We start from the raw sequence: 17,044 nt of genomic DNA on the forward strand, positions 1-17,044 counted from the left end.
TTTCTCTGAATTTCTCCTGCTATTCTAACAGATTCTTTATTAACTTCTTTTTATCATCAACAATAAACACTAATAACCATAAGCATTAGCCCAATGCATTCTGAAAATCATTTCTGTTAGGATAATTTTACTACCCTATAAAATTATTTCGGCAAGATAAAGTTCTCTAAGAAATGGTGGAATCAGTTATTTTCTAAATACAAAGTATATGAAACATGAATATGCATAGGGTTTTGCCATAACATTATGAACACTTGCCTAACATTTTCACATCCATTCTGTCCACTTAACATCGCCTGTCACAGTAACTAAATGGACTGCATATGGCTAGTCAGTTATTTTGTCCTTTTTGCTGTTTTTAAATCAACCAATGCAAAATATGAAGTCACTTCTGCACAGCATCCATTCAGCAAATAAATATCATCTCAAAATAATTTATTCTACAGCTCATATTTATAATGCATAATTTCATACACCTTTGAAAATGTCTTCAGGATGTTCAATCTTCAGTAAGGACGGACTTGCCAGTCACATAAAACCAACACTGAATTCTTTGCTAACATAATGCAGAAAAATATCATAGCATCATCACACAGAATTAAGGAAAAGGCAAAACCCATTCAGATTCACAGAACCCTAAGTATGGTAGTTAGTCCCAATGACCAAAAGGGAATACAGCAAAAGCAGTACGAATTTAGTGACAGGAGCGGTTTGGGCCCTGGAGCCTACACCCTGGGCAAGGGCACGCAGGTGGCCCAGGGTCAGGGGCCACATGGCACCATGTTCCAGTCGCGGCAGTAGAGAAGCCGCTTTTAAAAAGTGTCATATGGGTCCCTCACAAGGGCAAGGCAAAAGAGGGATTTCAAGCTCTCACAGTGAAGAGAGAACTTAGCAAGAAAAATACGTAGCAAAGCAAGGATAACTTTCGCATGTTGCTGTCAGAGAAACAGCATATGAGTTCTAGCAGCTTGTCAAGTAGCAAATAATGTTTCTACTTTCATCTGAACTTCAGTAAGTTTGTATGCAAGACACTTTTATACTGAAAAGGTGCAAAATGTGAATATTCCTCCACCGTGTAAAATTTTTTAAAAGCCAGAATGACTGAAGTGGTAAGAAAAATGGTAACTTCTTAAAAATGTTTCTTGACACTGTCTGAAAGGCCAAATAATCTCCTATTTAACTTCTTTTACTTCCTTGTTGAACTGCTTGCAACATCTACCAATATAATTTAAGAATGGTTTTAGGAAAAAGAGTGGATTTAGAATAAATGACAGTGCTACAATTTTTAAGAAATATATTTAAAAAAATCACAAATTCAGATTTCTGTTGGAAATGTTTAGAAGTTCTAATTGCATTTTTGTCCAATTTTGGTTCTAAATATCTTGTTTTTAATATTTTGTTTCCATTTAAGAGATGAACCAAATCAACTGAAAATACAAGACATATACAGACTGTGATAGAAGAAAAGGAATATGATTTAAGAATGAAAAGAAAGAATCCAGGGATGAGCATTTACTTATGTCTTAGAATGTATCAGTTTTAACTCTGACATCCCAATACTAATGTTTTGGGTGCTTTAGTTCTAAAATGCTTATAAAACATATTTGTAAACCTATGTCATCAAAGTATCAATCATTAAGAAAATATCAGTAGACCTTTGAGCATCCTTTTTTCCTCAAGTACCTAGTAGAGAAAGACTGTCAATAGTCCTAAAATGCTTGTGACAGTGACCCCCTTTTCTTTCACTCAATAATCACAGTCTTATGCTTGAACAGATGAAGGAGAAAAAGGCTTATTGATTATTCAGTCAGTGATGCCTCTTGGATAAACAGAAAAAGGTTTGCCACAGAAAATATCTACAATGAGCTCAGGATAATTAGGGGAAAAAGTGACAAACAACTCCCCATTCATCTGCTAGAGAAGCTACTGTATTTTCATCCCAGAAAAAACAATTATTCAAACTTTGCCTCCCCCATTTCCTACATTGCTTCCTTCTTCTGAGGAACAAGAGTGCTTTTAACACAGATGTGGTAGTCTTGCTTTCTTTTCTCTTTTCTGCCTTTAAGTAAATTTATTGCTCACGCCAGGTTGACAGCCTCAGAAGCTGAAAGGGCTCCATTTATCCCTGGAACGGACACTCGCTGGCCACACAGGCCTCTTCGCATTACCCCAAAATGTTTCAACCCTCACCCAAAAGGAGCGAGTTACAGGAGCAAGCAGGTGGATCAATCTCCTTTTCCAGTCCAAGCCCAGCATGCTTCCTGAAGCTGCCCATAAAGGTACCAAGTAACGCCAGTAATTATGGTTCTTGCACTGTGGACACCTTGGTGGATTTAGATCATCAACTAACATAACACAGAGAACCAAACTATCAAACTGAAACAAATTTAGGTTGTTATTTACCGGTTAGGGTTCAAATCGGAGACCTCTGAGATGACAGGTTCCACCCTGAATGAAATCTTTCCTTTGCCATCCAGTCCCGCGAGTAGAAAAAAAAACCCGTAAATTTACAAATGATGAAATCTGCATTTACTAGTAGAGAGAAAGAAGAGGACTCAAAACCTAAAGGATACAAGCCCAGACCGAATACAAGAGAATCATCCTTCAGATACTAACTTTCAGCTGCACCACCCTAAGGACATAAGTTTTGCCAAAGACCATCTACTGCCCATTGTTGGAACCTACCTTTGCTTTTACAGATTTAATAGCATGCATGCTAAGTGGAAACCAAAATGCTTACTGCAGACTTCAAGCTGATGGTTTTCCCCACAGAAAAGAAAACCTACAGTTAAAGAAAGAAGTAAGCACCAAGTTAGCCCTAGAGGCGTCAACCATAAAAGCTAAGGCAGGAAGGACTGGGGAGAAGTTGCTACACACGGTTGGTCACTAAGGCAACCTGTTTTTAAAAGAATCATCATACATTACTGCCTAAGTAACCAGTTTTGTAGATCTTCTAAGCCTTGCTGTAAAGACCAAGGTTAAAACAAGGGCGGTTCAGATTGGTTTTAAGGACAACCCCATGGGGACAGAGAAGCAGTGGACAAGGCTGTTCAGAGAAGTTGTGCTGCCTTCATCCTTGGAGATTTTCAAGACCCACCTGGAGAAAGCCCTAAGCAACCTGGTCTGATCTCATAGCTGACGCTGTTTTGGGCAAAAGGTTGGACTGGACACTTCCTGTGGTCCCCTCCAACCCAAATTATCCTATGAACTTTGTCTTGAGGCAAAGATGAGACAAATGTGACTAACACTGTGACACTGTAATGGATATGAATGCACAGCAACCAAGGCACTAAATAGTGCCTGAACACTAAGACTTTCTATCCTGAAGTTCTGCACTGAGTACTACGAATGTAATGTATATCACTATGAATACAGTATATAAGCGAACATAGCAAAATAACTTATTTTGTAACAGTTCTCTTACCATACTCTCTATTCTCCTGTAAATGTACTATTGCAGAACCATTAGTGGGCAAAATCTAAAAGGTCTTGGTGAAGATGCAGAGGATGATGCAGGATAATAGAGTGAATGATGAGTAACTTGGTTAATCTTGGTTATGAGACTTAAAAGATAGCATACAGGCTGGAATCTGAACTAGACTTTCAGGCAGTAACAGATGTTAAAAGACTTCATACAGCTGGCCACAGCTTCCACTGCTGTCCTTGCAATAGCCTTGGAAACAGGAGATGGAGGTTGTATAAGAATACCACAAGATGTCCGTCTATCTGCTGAGAACACTCTGTCTGGTTCCTGGGAAAAAGAAGGTATCTTCGCATTGCAGTTCCTTTTTGCTGAGAAAAAGGATGCAGTGGGAAGACTTCTGAGGACTAACCAATGCCTCCCACACTCTGTCTGGCTGCCGTGAATACACTACCTTCACTGAAGCTCCTTTGACATGTGGCACTTCTTTACCCATAGTTTGTATTGCCTTTTATGTTTTCTGCCTTTTACCTACTCATTTTCACTTACTAATTACCTACTATGACCTACTAATATTGCTCAGCTATATTCTGTTACACAGAACGGTCAGGTCACACACTCGACTGAGTCCTGACTGCCCAGAAACAACATGCAATTTTACATGCTCACCCCTTTCTTGAGGGAGCCACATCCTCCTTCCATTTTGCTATCCACGCACTCAAACCACCATCTTACGTATTTTGTCACTGGAGTTATTCGCAAGATTGCCAGTTTTTTTGGAAGTAATTTCTTCTTCCATTCCACAGATCCACAGGGAGAACTTAGCCTTTGTAGTGAAAATTCTAATGCCATAATTCACTTTTTCAAATTAAAATTACATCCTGTAGTCAAACTACTTAGGTTGCATTTTGAATCTCCTTGAATGAAGATATGTTGAACAAGGATGCATGGAGTATTTTTAGCAATATAACACTAATAGGACCTCCTCAAGAAATTCAAAGGTCTTTTATGAGTTGGTCAGAAAGAAATATCAATTATGCTTCCAAACCTCTCTTTACGAAAATGGTGTGAAAAAAGTTTCCTGTCTTCCCTTTCAATATTCAGAGATTTGAGTGTAAATAACTACATAGAGAGAGAAGAATACATTCTTCAGTTAAATATTTAATACAGAAACCACATTATATTAAGTCTTTCAGACTAAGGTGTGGTCCAGTAATTCTAATCATAGCTCTAACATCAGCTCCCGCTCTTGTTAGCAAAAACTAATCCCACATGTAAAAAGAAGATTAATTTTTACTTCAGTATGGTGTCCTTGTTATAAAATAAACCTCCCTTGTTCCCACACGTCTCTTGTGACTAGATAATCAATTAGCCTAATCTACTTTATTTACAAGGTTCCTCAAGACATTATTTATTCTGCCTTCAGTCTCTGTTCTAATTCTCTAAGACAGAATGTGACTTCTGTCCTTTTCATCTACTGCAATCCCTCCACTCAAACACATAACAACCTTCAGCCTGATCTGCTCTTCTCTAGTCTCAGCTGATTTAATTTTCTCTCTCAGCTCTCTGTCCAATTTCAAACAGCCATTCTCTTTCCCCTTTCATATGCCTACTGTTTTCACCCATTCATCTTCCTTCCACCCGTGTCAGCTCCCCTCTCTTGGCAGAGACTCAGATTGCAGTCCTTCTCTCTTCCTGTACCTTACTCTGGTGCATCTCATGCCCTTACTGTCATAACTGACACCTCCAAAAATGCTGCCCCATTTCTCCCTATATCTAGGCAGTTATCAAATTTTTTAGATGCTTTTTCATTTCAGCTCTTCAGCAACATCTCTGAAAACTGTCCTTTCTTCTCCACATCTATTGCTGACAAGCTATAGATGAAGTCCCAGCTATTCCAAGCTCTTTCTCTTCGTAGCTTCTGTCAAATTCTGTTCATTGGAAAAGTTGAAATTTCTTTTATACGTTCATGCATCTGAATTTTAAAAGAGCACTTTACAAAGATAACATCTGTGTATTACAAAGCTGGGACTCTTGAAGGACTTCACTTGGCAGTCCTGCACAAAATGAACATACTAAAATAGAAATTCCCAAGTGCAATGTTTTTTGAAAGTCATAAGTGCCCAGAATCATCTGTGTGAATTTCAGTGCCTATATTGATTAATTCATTGCCTTCACCTTGGCAAAAATCTATCTATGCCAAGTATATTTTGAAATTTTAAAGTTACGGCCTATGCACTCTAGTTTTAGTTAGATCTCAGCAAAGCAATAGAAATGGAAGCAGGCAACAGAGTGTCACGACAGAGGCCAGCACCCAAGTGGAAGAGTTTCTTTCACAGGAAGTTGCTTCAGCTAACTTCTGCCCTCTAATTTCAGTTGCAAGCGTTAACCACGGTATGTAGTTCATTTAACACCGAAGACCTTGCAGTACCTCTCCCCGAACTGAAGACGTGCCTTGGCACAGAACCGTTAGTGGGGCACCCAAGTCCCCACTTTAAAAACACGTACATTAGAACCAACCATTGCACCCTTCTGAATCTTCATTTTGCAGCGCAGGCACAGAGCACTAGAGGAAACAGGAAACACTGTGCTAACATGACTATAGTATTGATGAATAAAACCATAACCCCCAGGCTAAGCTGCCAAATAAGTAGTGAATTAATTTCTGTAAAGTACTCCAATATTACAAAGGTGTGTTGAAAGGTGTCTGCTCATGTTTCAAATTAAACGCACTGCTGGTCAGCATTAGCACCTCAGCTTTGAACAGCAGCCATTTGCCTATAACACTTCAGGGGCTGGGAAAAACGGATTTGCCGTTCACACTGGAATAATTAGAACATGTCAGGAAGAATTAATTTCCTCATTTTTCAAAAGGATACACAGAAATTACCATGTTATTATATGACAGGGTCCCTTGGAGAATTGTATTAAATTTAATTTCTAGCGCAGCCCACACAACAAATTAAAGTCATAAATAAGATGGAAAGAAGCGGGACGCAGAGCATATGTTTATGGCAATGAGTGAAGCCAAGGGACCAGAAACAACTATCTTCATTTCATTTTATTTAAATCAGCCAGACACTGTGTATCTGAATGACAGCACTTGTTAATGGTGCTGAGATTATAGGCTCCTTAATTTTAGGAAACAGAAGCAGTCACTCAGTATTTGAAATGGCATTTTTTTCCTACAATACAGATACTGGTTTAAATTTGCTCCCTTTTGAGGCAGCTTCTCATGGCCCCACAGCAAAGTGCAAGTTCATAACAAGAGATGCACTTTTATCCTTAATTGTTTTGTTTTAGTAACAGAAGAGAGCTGACAAGTAACTTTAACATAAATACAAAACCCGAAAAAAGTCACTGAAAATTGAGAAAACTACATCTTTGAGTAGGCTGAATAGTCCAAAACCGAGAAAGACAGAATGGGAATAGCCAGTTTCCTTCATGATTTTATTTGATACAGTATTTAACTGGCAATATCTAAAATCATTTTCTCCTATGAAGCCATCCCAAATGTTTTGATAACACAAAAAGCCAATCAACATCGCTGCTCATTAATACTCCATGCACCCCAACCTTCAGAGCAAGACACCTATCTCTAACATGCCTCAAACTCTCAAGCCTCTGCTCAGGCACAGGAAGCCATCTGAAATCTTCCTGCTCCTTCAGTAAAGCACTGGCGTTCACAGACACATTTGTACAACGGTCAACTCAAACGCACTTTAATAACACTTATAAAAATTTAATAAAGGTTTATAAAATATTAACAATACTTTGATGTATTTTAATACCTACTTCTGTATTATTTTTTGTATACTTCAATCTTTAATTGTTGTGCAACTTACGCAGCAGGATGTTGAAACCAGACAGCTCACACCGACCATTCCCGCCTGTCTCTCTCCATCTACAACGGACAGGAAGACTTGCTGTTCAAGCTTTCGTGCATACAAAGGCGTGACAAAGTCAATGAAATACAGTATTCAAAAACATTAAATTCTGGAGCATAGGTGGGCATAATTGCTACTTACGTATACTGTGAAACTGCCTTCTACCACAATATTGTATGGAATGTCCTTCATTTTAAGCATCAGAGGCTTTTTAAGAAACTCTCACTATAATTTCCCTTAGCAGGAAACAAGAGTTACTCTACAATCATCAGAAATGAATTGTGTGGTAGCCAGTGATAAGTAATTGATATAAAAAGATAGAATAAAGTTAATCTCTTGATAATGCATTAACCTTTTCTTATTGATACCTGTAAAGTCTGTTTTTCATATACACATTTACCGTGACATGGAAAAAAAACCCAGAGAAATCCTTCAATATCACGTTAACCGGAGCACTACGAACTGCCACTATACAGTTAGCAACCATTTTATCATGCTTGTTAGTTCAAGACAATCTTAAAGAGAAAAGAGAGTTTGTACACTTTAAGAAATAGCTGTCATGGATCTGAGCACTCCCTTGGGTGCAACAAACTTTAAATAATTTGTGAATCAATTAACTGGCGACTCTCTACATAACACAGATTTCACACTCCCAGGTCATTGCATTATCAGCTTGATACGAATCATAACATTTTGGAGAAAAGTTCATAATTGAAATCATTAATTAATTTAACAGGAGCTTTTAGTTATGCATAGCATTACACAGCTGTAAAGAAGCAGAGATCAATTAGTTATTTCTCTGATAATTTTCTTCTTGGTGGAAAACTTCTCGGTTTGTGAAGCAAAATACAGTAGTAGCCTTTTAAAGCCATTTTAAACTCAAAATGCTATAATTTTACCCCATTCTGAAGCAAGAAGCATAAGGAAGGTGCTGTGAGAAAGAATCAACTATGACTTTGCAACACCAAATATTATGTAGCTACCTGCATTCCTTTGGACTTACACTTAACAGAAACTTAACAGAAAATAAAAATAATGATATTTAAATTGAGCTCAAATATGCTTTACAGAAAAACAAGTACAACCAAGACGAAAAATGATTGATTTTATGTTATTGAGTCTGCTTACTTCTAACATAGCTAATAAGTAACATGAAAGAAAGCGGCAGCATTTACATGAGAAATGGGTCACCAGTGTGCAGGGGAAGAAGCACTTGCAAAGTGTACAGTAAAGAAGGACATTTTCGTTAAAGTAGACTTGGTGATAGCAGAACAACTACTTCCTCTCCACGGAATTCCTTTACAATTATGAAAGACTAACACAGAATCACGACAAAGATTCAACTACTGGAAAACACATCTCGCAATGAGGCATCCCAGTGGTTTTACTCTATCAAATTTGTTGAAGAAAAAGACTTTAGATCAGAATCCAGCAGTATTTACATAGGAAAGAAAAATATGATAACAGAGGATATTTCAACCAGACAGAAATGCATGGCTGGAAACTTAGGCTAAACCAATTCACAGTAGAATTATGGCACATGGCTTAATAAGTGAGATTAATTAACCACTAAAACAAGTTAAAAAAAGGTTGTGGTACATCTGCTGTCATTGTAAATTTTCAAATCAGACTACATCCAGCAAAGACATATCATCTGGTCTAGCCATAGCTATTGTACTTGAACTAATTTAGGGAAGTTCTATGGGCTGCATTACACAAGTCACACTAATTCATTACTATGGTCCCTCTAGTCTTAAAAGTTATGATCCTATTAAATCTGAAGTTTTTCAGACATGCTTGTGGACTTTCCCCATTGAGTTTCACGCAAGCACTCAGGGAAACACCACGATTAATCTCCAGCCCATACGCACACAATCAAAGTTCCTTTGCTTTATTTTTCCTGAAGGATGGACACCCAGACCGTTAAAAGCTCACAGTTTACCATACACACAGAGACTGAGTTGAGGTAATAATCCGTGTGCATGAATCTGGCCTAAATTCACTACCAATACATGAGTATTAAAATATTTACTCTCCTCTACCTTTTGATTGAATTGCCCATTTAGAATGTAAACTTACCAGCAGAGGTATCTTCAGTTCAATGGGGCTCTGCTTTTAGTTGGAGGCTCTGCATACTGTATTACGACTAAAATAACAACAGTAAGAACCCAATAATGCACATTTCAATAGCATCTCTCACCTTTGGCGAAATCGCTTCACAGTTTTCATTCTTATGCCACAACAGTAAAGTGGACATTTCATGCACGTTAACTGACGCAGAAGTTGAGACACAGATGAGTTAAGCAGCTCACGCAGCGGCATATGAAGGACAACAGTGGGATAATTCAGAATTCCTACTTCTGAGTCAGCTGCACTAGCCTTAAGCCCATGGAGCATTTTAATATTGACTTACAGATGCTTTCAAACACTACAAATAGCACAGCTGATTTTAATGAGTATGGCGATTAGTATTTTTAAAATACAGAATACAAAAGGATTTTCTTTATGCTAGGTGAAACTGCAATTTTCCAAAATCTTGTCTCACTCCCTACATGTTTGACACATGCCATAAATTATATTCCAGTATTTAGATGGATTAGTTTCCAAAATATGTATCATGCATGTCCATATAAACAGATAAAGCAAAATCACCACAAGAATTTCATTTGTTCTGAATACACTAGACTAAAATGAAGTATTTTCAAAAGAAGAAGGAGTAATTAGACAATGGTACAAAAAGGAAGAAAATGAGAATGATAATGAAAAGAAAAAAAAAAAGTAAACTACATTTTGTACTGCTCTCAGTTATAAGTTACCATCATTAATTAATTTATTTATTTATTAAGCTTTCAGGCTTAGGACCTGAAATCAGAGGACCTGCTATGTTTTAAAATCAGGTGTAAATTTTTTTTAATTGGACTAGTTTTCCAATTATTCAGCAGACCATACAGCATCAATTATTTTAGAGCAAATATTCAGCAGTCCTATTTATTTAGCCTTCTTCACCTTCCTCATCTTCTTCTTATCGAGAAATTGCTTTCTAAATATACTCTGAAAGAGGACAAGCCCCTCAGGGCCCTACAAACAAAAACATTAAGGACAGATCTGAACATGAGTTATTCAAGTTTGGTCCGGCACAAGCCAGGCCCTATGGCTTCCAACCCAAGAAGCGGTGAGCAGTCTGTGTGACTCCTCGGCTGCCTGCTACAACGACATCCGCAGAACTCAACCAAAAACGCTGCAGGGCCTAACCGCTATCAGAGGAAAGACTCTTCCTTGAGAACAACAGAGAGCCCTGCTGTTTGCCTAGGCAGCTCTACAGAGCATTAAGGAACTCGAAGTCAGAGAGTCTAAAGACAAGCAGGCATTAGTGGAGATCTCAACCATCTCGGAAAGTAATGTGCTGAGCAACAGCAATTCCTGGCAACTCACACGACCCTCTGAATCAAAAATCTAAGGTGCAAACTTGTTTAAACAACAGCCCTCAGAGAGACAGCCAAGAAATGATAAAGAAAATAGAGCAAAAGAGCAGAGATGTATTTAACTCAAATGATGGACTTCCTCCTTAGCTGGCAGTCCACAGCAGAGAAAGTCAAATAACGTAAAAAATATCTCTCTGTACTTTATGATGGACTCACGGAACGGGCTGTATGGGAGGCCAGATGTCCCAGCTCCTGTAAGTAGGAGCATGGCTCCAAACTAAGTAGCTACAGTGCCAGGAACGTTGGGAACCCTGGTAGTGTCACAGCTGGAAAGAGGTCTCCCCAGGCCCCCTCTCCCTCCCCACCAGCCAAAGGTACTGCTGCCGCCGTTCTTTCTGAGGGTTTTCCCCTCCTGCAAGGTGAGAAACTCAGCCATGTTACAACGCTCTTACAGGCCTGAGATGGCCTTTCTCATCCTAATATGGATTGCAACATTTGCCACCTTTTTTCTTAAGAAATAAATTGAAATTTTTTCAAATGCATTTAACATACCTCATTGAGTCAGCACACTATCATCAAATACTGGATCACTAGAGCCACTGAAACTACTCTTTCCACATACAGATTCAAAGAGGCTTGAGTGTTGCCAAAAAGCTTTAAGGAGTACTGAAAATGTTCCCCATTCACTATGACCAGCTCTAAATCAGCTATACGAATACCATTTATTATACTCCGAGGCAGATTTATTGATGTGGTAAAAGGAAATCTTTAGGGCAGAAGAACACTAGCCTTTTCTCTACGGGAACTGAAATGCCGGAAAAAAGAAATCTTCCTCAAAGATCAACAGAAGTTCTTATTGACAACCTCTGTCTCCATTTATTACACAGGGTATCTGTAAATATTCTTTTGATGTATTTTCTGTTTTTTTATGAACACTACTTTGCACGCACTAATCATAAAACTCACAAACTTCAAATATGAGGTAGTATCCAGGAGTGACATTTGTGTTCATCCGAGACTAAATTTTCATTTGTGGATCTCAAACAACTTTGTAAAGCACAATCAGCACTACCTTTCTTTTAGAGATGGGAAAACCAAAGCCCAGAGAGTTTATCTGACCCATTCAGGGACACGCTATGATACAGAGGAAAACAAGGGAGTGCCAAGGCATTTAACTTGGTATCCGAATCAGGAGCCTAAATTCTCTGTATGGTCAGTGGAAACGGCAGAAGGAGATTGGGCACCTGGCATTGTTTTCTGAGGGGTTTATACAGAGACTAGAGAGCAACCCTAATTCAGGCACTCTACAGTCCTGAAGTGACACATTGTGACTCCCTTACTCCTATCTGGTGTCCAAACACTCCACCTTTCCCCTTGCTTCACTGAAGCCTAAATAATTATGATCTTTGAATCTTTTCTTGGGATCAAAGTGTACTTCATGAAAGTTTAGAGATGGCTGGGTTTTCTCTATACCATGCCAATTTTGTGGATTTTATTATTCTAGAGCAGTATTTAGTTTCTTCCTTATGCTGGGTTTCTTCCCTTGATTTAGAATATACTGTATAACTAAGATATACTAATTCATAATAAAATAAATTAAAATCCTGGAATTACTGCTAGGCCCTAATCTTATTCAGCAAAACAAAGCTCCTCCCACAAGTTCTCCAGTCATTATTTTTCCAGCTCTCTCAATTTTATGTTTCTATGAGTAACTGCAGCACCAACAAACCTTCACAATCTTAGTTTTTAAAAGGATATATATATGCCAGTCTACCAACCAGTCTACCAACCACTCTCAGCCTACCGGTCTGAAATTTTCCCCAAGGAGAAAGTTTTAGACCAAGAGTGCTCCCCTGCTTACAAAATTAAAAGGAGGAATACCACGACTGGGTGGCTTTTATTGACAGACTGTAATGGTAAGTAGTCAGTTGTCCAAACAGTAAGAATATCAGCAACACAGAACACACTAGTAAACCAAAGATCACCATTTTACATTCATTGTCAGCTACGAGAAAAAATAACCAGAGGAAATTGCGACAGCATCCAGCGAGCTGGTGCAGAATACCCGGGGTACCAGGGCCCTCAAGAGCACTGCTGGCCTCTCTGCCAGCAGCTACTGCCCTGCTCTGCTGCAGCTGCACCACAGCTGTCTGCAAGGCACCAAGAATGCACCAGAACCACCAGCTAAGCTTACCCAAAGCCTGCCTTGAACCAACAGGTCATACTGATATTAAAAGTTTCTTAATAAGTAACTTTTGCATAATAAAATAATTAACAGTTGCTTTTAATAAGCAGTTAAATCACTGGTATGAACTATTATGGTCCAACTACTCAGCAAGCTGCTAACAAATCTCTAGAATACTGTCTATTTTTTACTCAAGAGCCTTTATAATCTTTGTAAAACCTTTTTTTTAAACAGGTTCGTATGCCAGAACAAGTTTTCAACAGAGTATTAGGTTTTGAACTACAAAGATTTTCCTTTCTTTAGATAAGTGTCTGCTTTCCCCAAAAAATACAGTAATTTATTATTACTGTTACAAAATTAACACCCTAAAAACTTGTTATGCAAGTCCAGGTTACTGTTTTTTCCACTGAGGATTTTTCCCCTCCTTTTAATACTCCAAATATTGGAGCTTTTCCAATACTGTTCCTACATTTTATCAGCATGTCTAAAATTAATTGTCTATAATAGGTGGATTTCCATTAATCAATATTTTGTGTAGGATCAAGATGTGCTTTGCACATAAAGTATGGTCTGTTCTGATAAAAGATAGCAAGGCTTTACTTACCATGCCTTTACTTACCATGGCAAGTTTCTATAAAAGGCTAGCCTGCCTGTGAATCAGCATATCCTGTCAAAGCAAGTAGTGGGTCTTGTAGACAGTTTATTTGGGGGGGGGGGTGTATGTCAACTTTACAACACTGCACTACACACTGCACAATGCTGGCCCAAAATCCAGGGAGGTATTTTCCTGGACTTTACAGATTTTCTTCTTTCCAAAGTGGCTACAGTTCTGGTTACTAATGATCTCCTCAAGGGTAAATGGATAGTGTTTTGAAATCTCACTAATTGCAACCATTCTTTTTCATCAGGCACAGTCTCTGAAGGAAACTCGTGGCCTGTCACATGGTCGTGAGAAAGATATTGGCTGTTTGAGACTCCTCACAGCATTAAGTAGATGTCCCTGGAGGTTCCTTTACACGTCTAAAGACAATAAAATACATTCTTTCATTTTTTGTGTAAATTTTGTGCTTTTCAGTTGCCCAAATTTAATAAAGCCTGATTTGATATTTCTAAGAAATTTCCCATTTAGTGTCTAGAAAATTACAGAAAGTTATTAATTTCCTTTGATGGTCACCTGCATTTCCTATCTTCTTGGGACATTCTGCAAAATGTAATGCTCACAATCTGTATTTTGTGAGCCATAAAGTATTGCAGAAAACTCTTACATTAAACTAATTTTATGTCAGAAAGAACACCCATTGGCTCTATGCAATGCCCCAAATAATGCAGGAATCTCTTGTACTTTACATCAGTACTCATCTGTGTGGATCCTTTGCAATATGAGCCTCTTAAAAAACATGAGTGTATGGATATATTTACATTAAATAAGAGAATAGCACAAGTTGTTATAAGTCACTGGTACTGCACTTGCAGTTTACTCCAAATGACCAGTCACAAGCATTAAAATCTCCACAGCCTCTCTGCACATCAACAGTGAACTTAATGCAAGATCTGCTTTTGCCATGTAAGAGGCAAAAGTTTCATATCCCACAGAGCACAAAAGTAAAGCACGGTTTGGGGCATTTTCTTCAGCAACAAAGGTTTCATTCACTCAAGTTAATACACCTATTCTGGCATAAGCAGAAAAGTCAGCTTCGCTTTTGGGGAAAACAGGAAACATGTCTGTTAAATGCACTGAATTAGCAAGAATGTATAGTGTTCTCATTCCTCAGCTGACAGATTTACATTTTCCAGTTTTGCTTCAAAACCAAAAGTGGTGCTTGGCAGTCAGCTCCTTTGCTTTATAACAGTGATGAGGCCTAAATATTCAAAGATAGCCGAAAACTGCAAGTACATTTTTGGAAATTACATGTAGCAATTCCCTCCAGGACTTTAGCTGAACATTTTCAAAATGATCCTTTATATTTCACAGCAGTGTTTATCGGAACAAATAAAGTTTAAAAGGAATTGTTGCTGTTTTTCTCCCAAGAGGAAGGTGTTCACCTATCACATATACCTGTTGTACAAGCCATTGTTACCCTTTCAATGTCCTCTCCATGTGATCTGTCTATAGTAAATTCTGATCATTTCTCCCTTTTCTGGGAAAAACTTTGCTATTTTATTTAGTCATCTGTTTGCTTACATGTGTGTGTTTTAGGCATGATTCCTTCATGAAGTCACTTGGATTGTACTATGAGTTAAAATGGTAGGAATTAAGCAGGGCTGAGCAGTTTATAAAACTTTATCTTCATTTTGCCCTACATATAACTTTGCTCTTTGCTTTAAAATATTTACATCAATTTGACTACAGTGAATCAGGAGCTCTAATATAAACACGCTGTGCTAGTGAGGCCTCTGCTATTACAGTGTCTCACTATTCCTAGAAGTTTAGGTCTGCTACTATTAATCAGAACTGTTTAATTATTGCAGAATACAATGGTGCCAGCTTTTACAAACATGCTATGAATCTCTGAGTTTTTTTAAGAGCCATGACAGTTAAAGTAACGTGAACATGAGAATACATTTTGTACCTTTTTTTTTCAATTATGTAACTAACGGTCCTACATGTACAGAAACATTTGAAAATGTGAGCTTTAAAGGCTCAAATTTAATGAGACAAAAATGAATATTTTTTTGCTTTGTTTTACTTATTTTGGGAGAGGAAGGTCCATTCAAGTTTTTAACACCTGGAATCGGCCTCTCTGGAAAATAATGCAAATGCAATAACTTCTTGTCAAAGAGATTGGTCTCTTTCTTGCAAAATAAATACAGGCATACCTCGGAGATATTGCGGGGTAGGTTCCAGACCACCACAATAAAGTGAGTCACATGAATTTTTTGGTTTCCTGGTGCATGTAAAAGTTACGTTTACACTATGCTGTAGCCTATTAAGTGTGCAATAGCATTATGTCCAAAAAAACAATGTACCTACCTTAATTAAAAAATACTTTATTACTAGAAAATGCTAACCATCACCTGAGCCTTCAGTGAGTCGTGATCTTTTTGCTGACAGAGGGTCTTGCCTCAATGTTGATGGCTGCTGACTGGTCAGGGTGATGGTTGCTGAAGGCTGGCATGGCTGTGGCAGTTTCTTAAAATAAGACAACAGTGAAGGTTGCCACATTGATTGAGTCTTCCTTTTGCAAAGGATTTCTCTGTAGCACACGATGCTGTCTGATAGCATTTTACCCACAATAGAATGTCTTTCAAAATTGGAGTCAGTCCTCTCAAACCCTGCCGCTGCTTTATCAACTAAGTTTACGTAATAGTCTGAATCCTTTGTTGCCTTTTCAACAACGTTCACAGCATCTTCACCAGGAGTAGAGTCCCTCTCAAGAAACCACTTCCTTTGCTCATCCATAAGAAGCAACTCGTCATCCATTAAAGTTTTATCATGAGATTGCAGCACTTCAGTCACATCTTCAGTCTCTGCTTCTAATTCTGGTTCTCTTGCTGTTTCCACCACATCTGCACTTACTTCCTCCACTGAAGTCTTGAACCCCTCAAAGTCATCCACGAGGGCTGGAATCAACTTCTTCCAAACTCCTGTTAATGTTGATATCTTGACCTCTTCCCATGAATCACAAATGTTCTTAATGGCATCTAGGAGCGTGAATCCTTTCCAGAAGGTTTTCAATTTACTTTGCCCAGATCCATCAGAGGAGTCACTACCTATGGCAGCTATAGCCTTACAAAATGTATTTCTTAAATAATAAGACCTGAAAGTCGAAATCTACTCCTTGATCCATGGGCTGCAGAATGGATGTTGTGTTAGCAGGCATGAAAACAACATTAATCTCATAGTACATCTCCAGCAGAGCTGCTGGGTGACCAGGTGCATTGTCAATGAGCAGTAATATTTTGAAAGGAATCTTTTTTTCTGAGCAGTAGGTCTCAACAGTGGGCTTAAAATATTCAGTAAACCATGTTGTAAACAGATGTGCTATCATCCAGGCTTTGTTGTTCCATTTACAGAGCACAGGCAGAGTAGATTTAGCATCATTCTTAAGGGCCCTAGGATTTTCAGAATGGTACGTGAGCATTGGCTTCAGCTTAAAGTCACCAGCTGCGTTAGCCCCTAACAAGAGGG

At 38.3% G+C, this 17,044-nt stretch overlaps 1 protein-coding gene across 17 annotated transcripts in view; it reads right to left on the reverse strand.

The window, feature by feature from the left end:
• SOX6 (SRY-box transcription factor 6) overlaps positions 1–17,044 on the reverse strand; it is a 386,297-nt gene that overhangs the window by 288,387 nt on the left and 80,866 nt on the right. For 5 of the 17 annotated variants that reach the window (XM_026104417.2, XM_026104420.2, XM_026104415.2 and 2 more), the window contains one exon: positions 7,267–7,325. The exons of 11 other annotated variants lie outside the window; for them this stretch is intronic. The gene's annotated coding sequence lies outside the window, so the exon portion shown is untranslated. Of the gene's footprint in view, positions 1–7,216; positions 7,235–7,266; positions 7,326–17,044 lie in introns of those variants that run through there. One more of the 17 variants, XM_064513076.1, reaches the window with a different exon arrangement.

The sequence above is a fragment of the Dromaius novaehollandiae genome, chromosome 5, assembly GCF_036370855.1.
Source record: "Dromaius novaehollandiae isolate bDroNov1 chromosome 5, bDroNov1.hap1, whole genome shotgun sequence".
NCBI lineage: Eukaryota > Metazoa > Chordata > Aves > Casuariiformes > Dromaiidae > Dromaius > Dromaius novaehollandiae.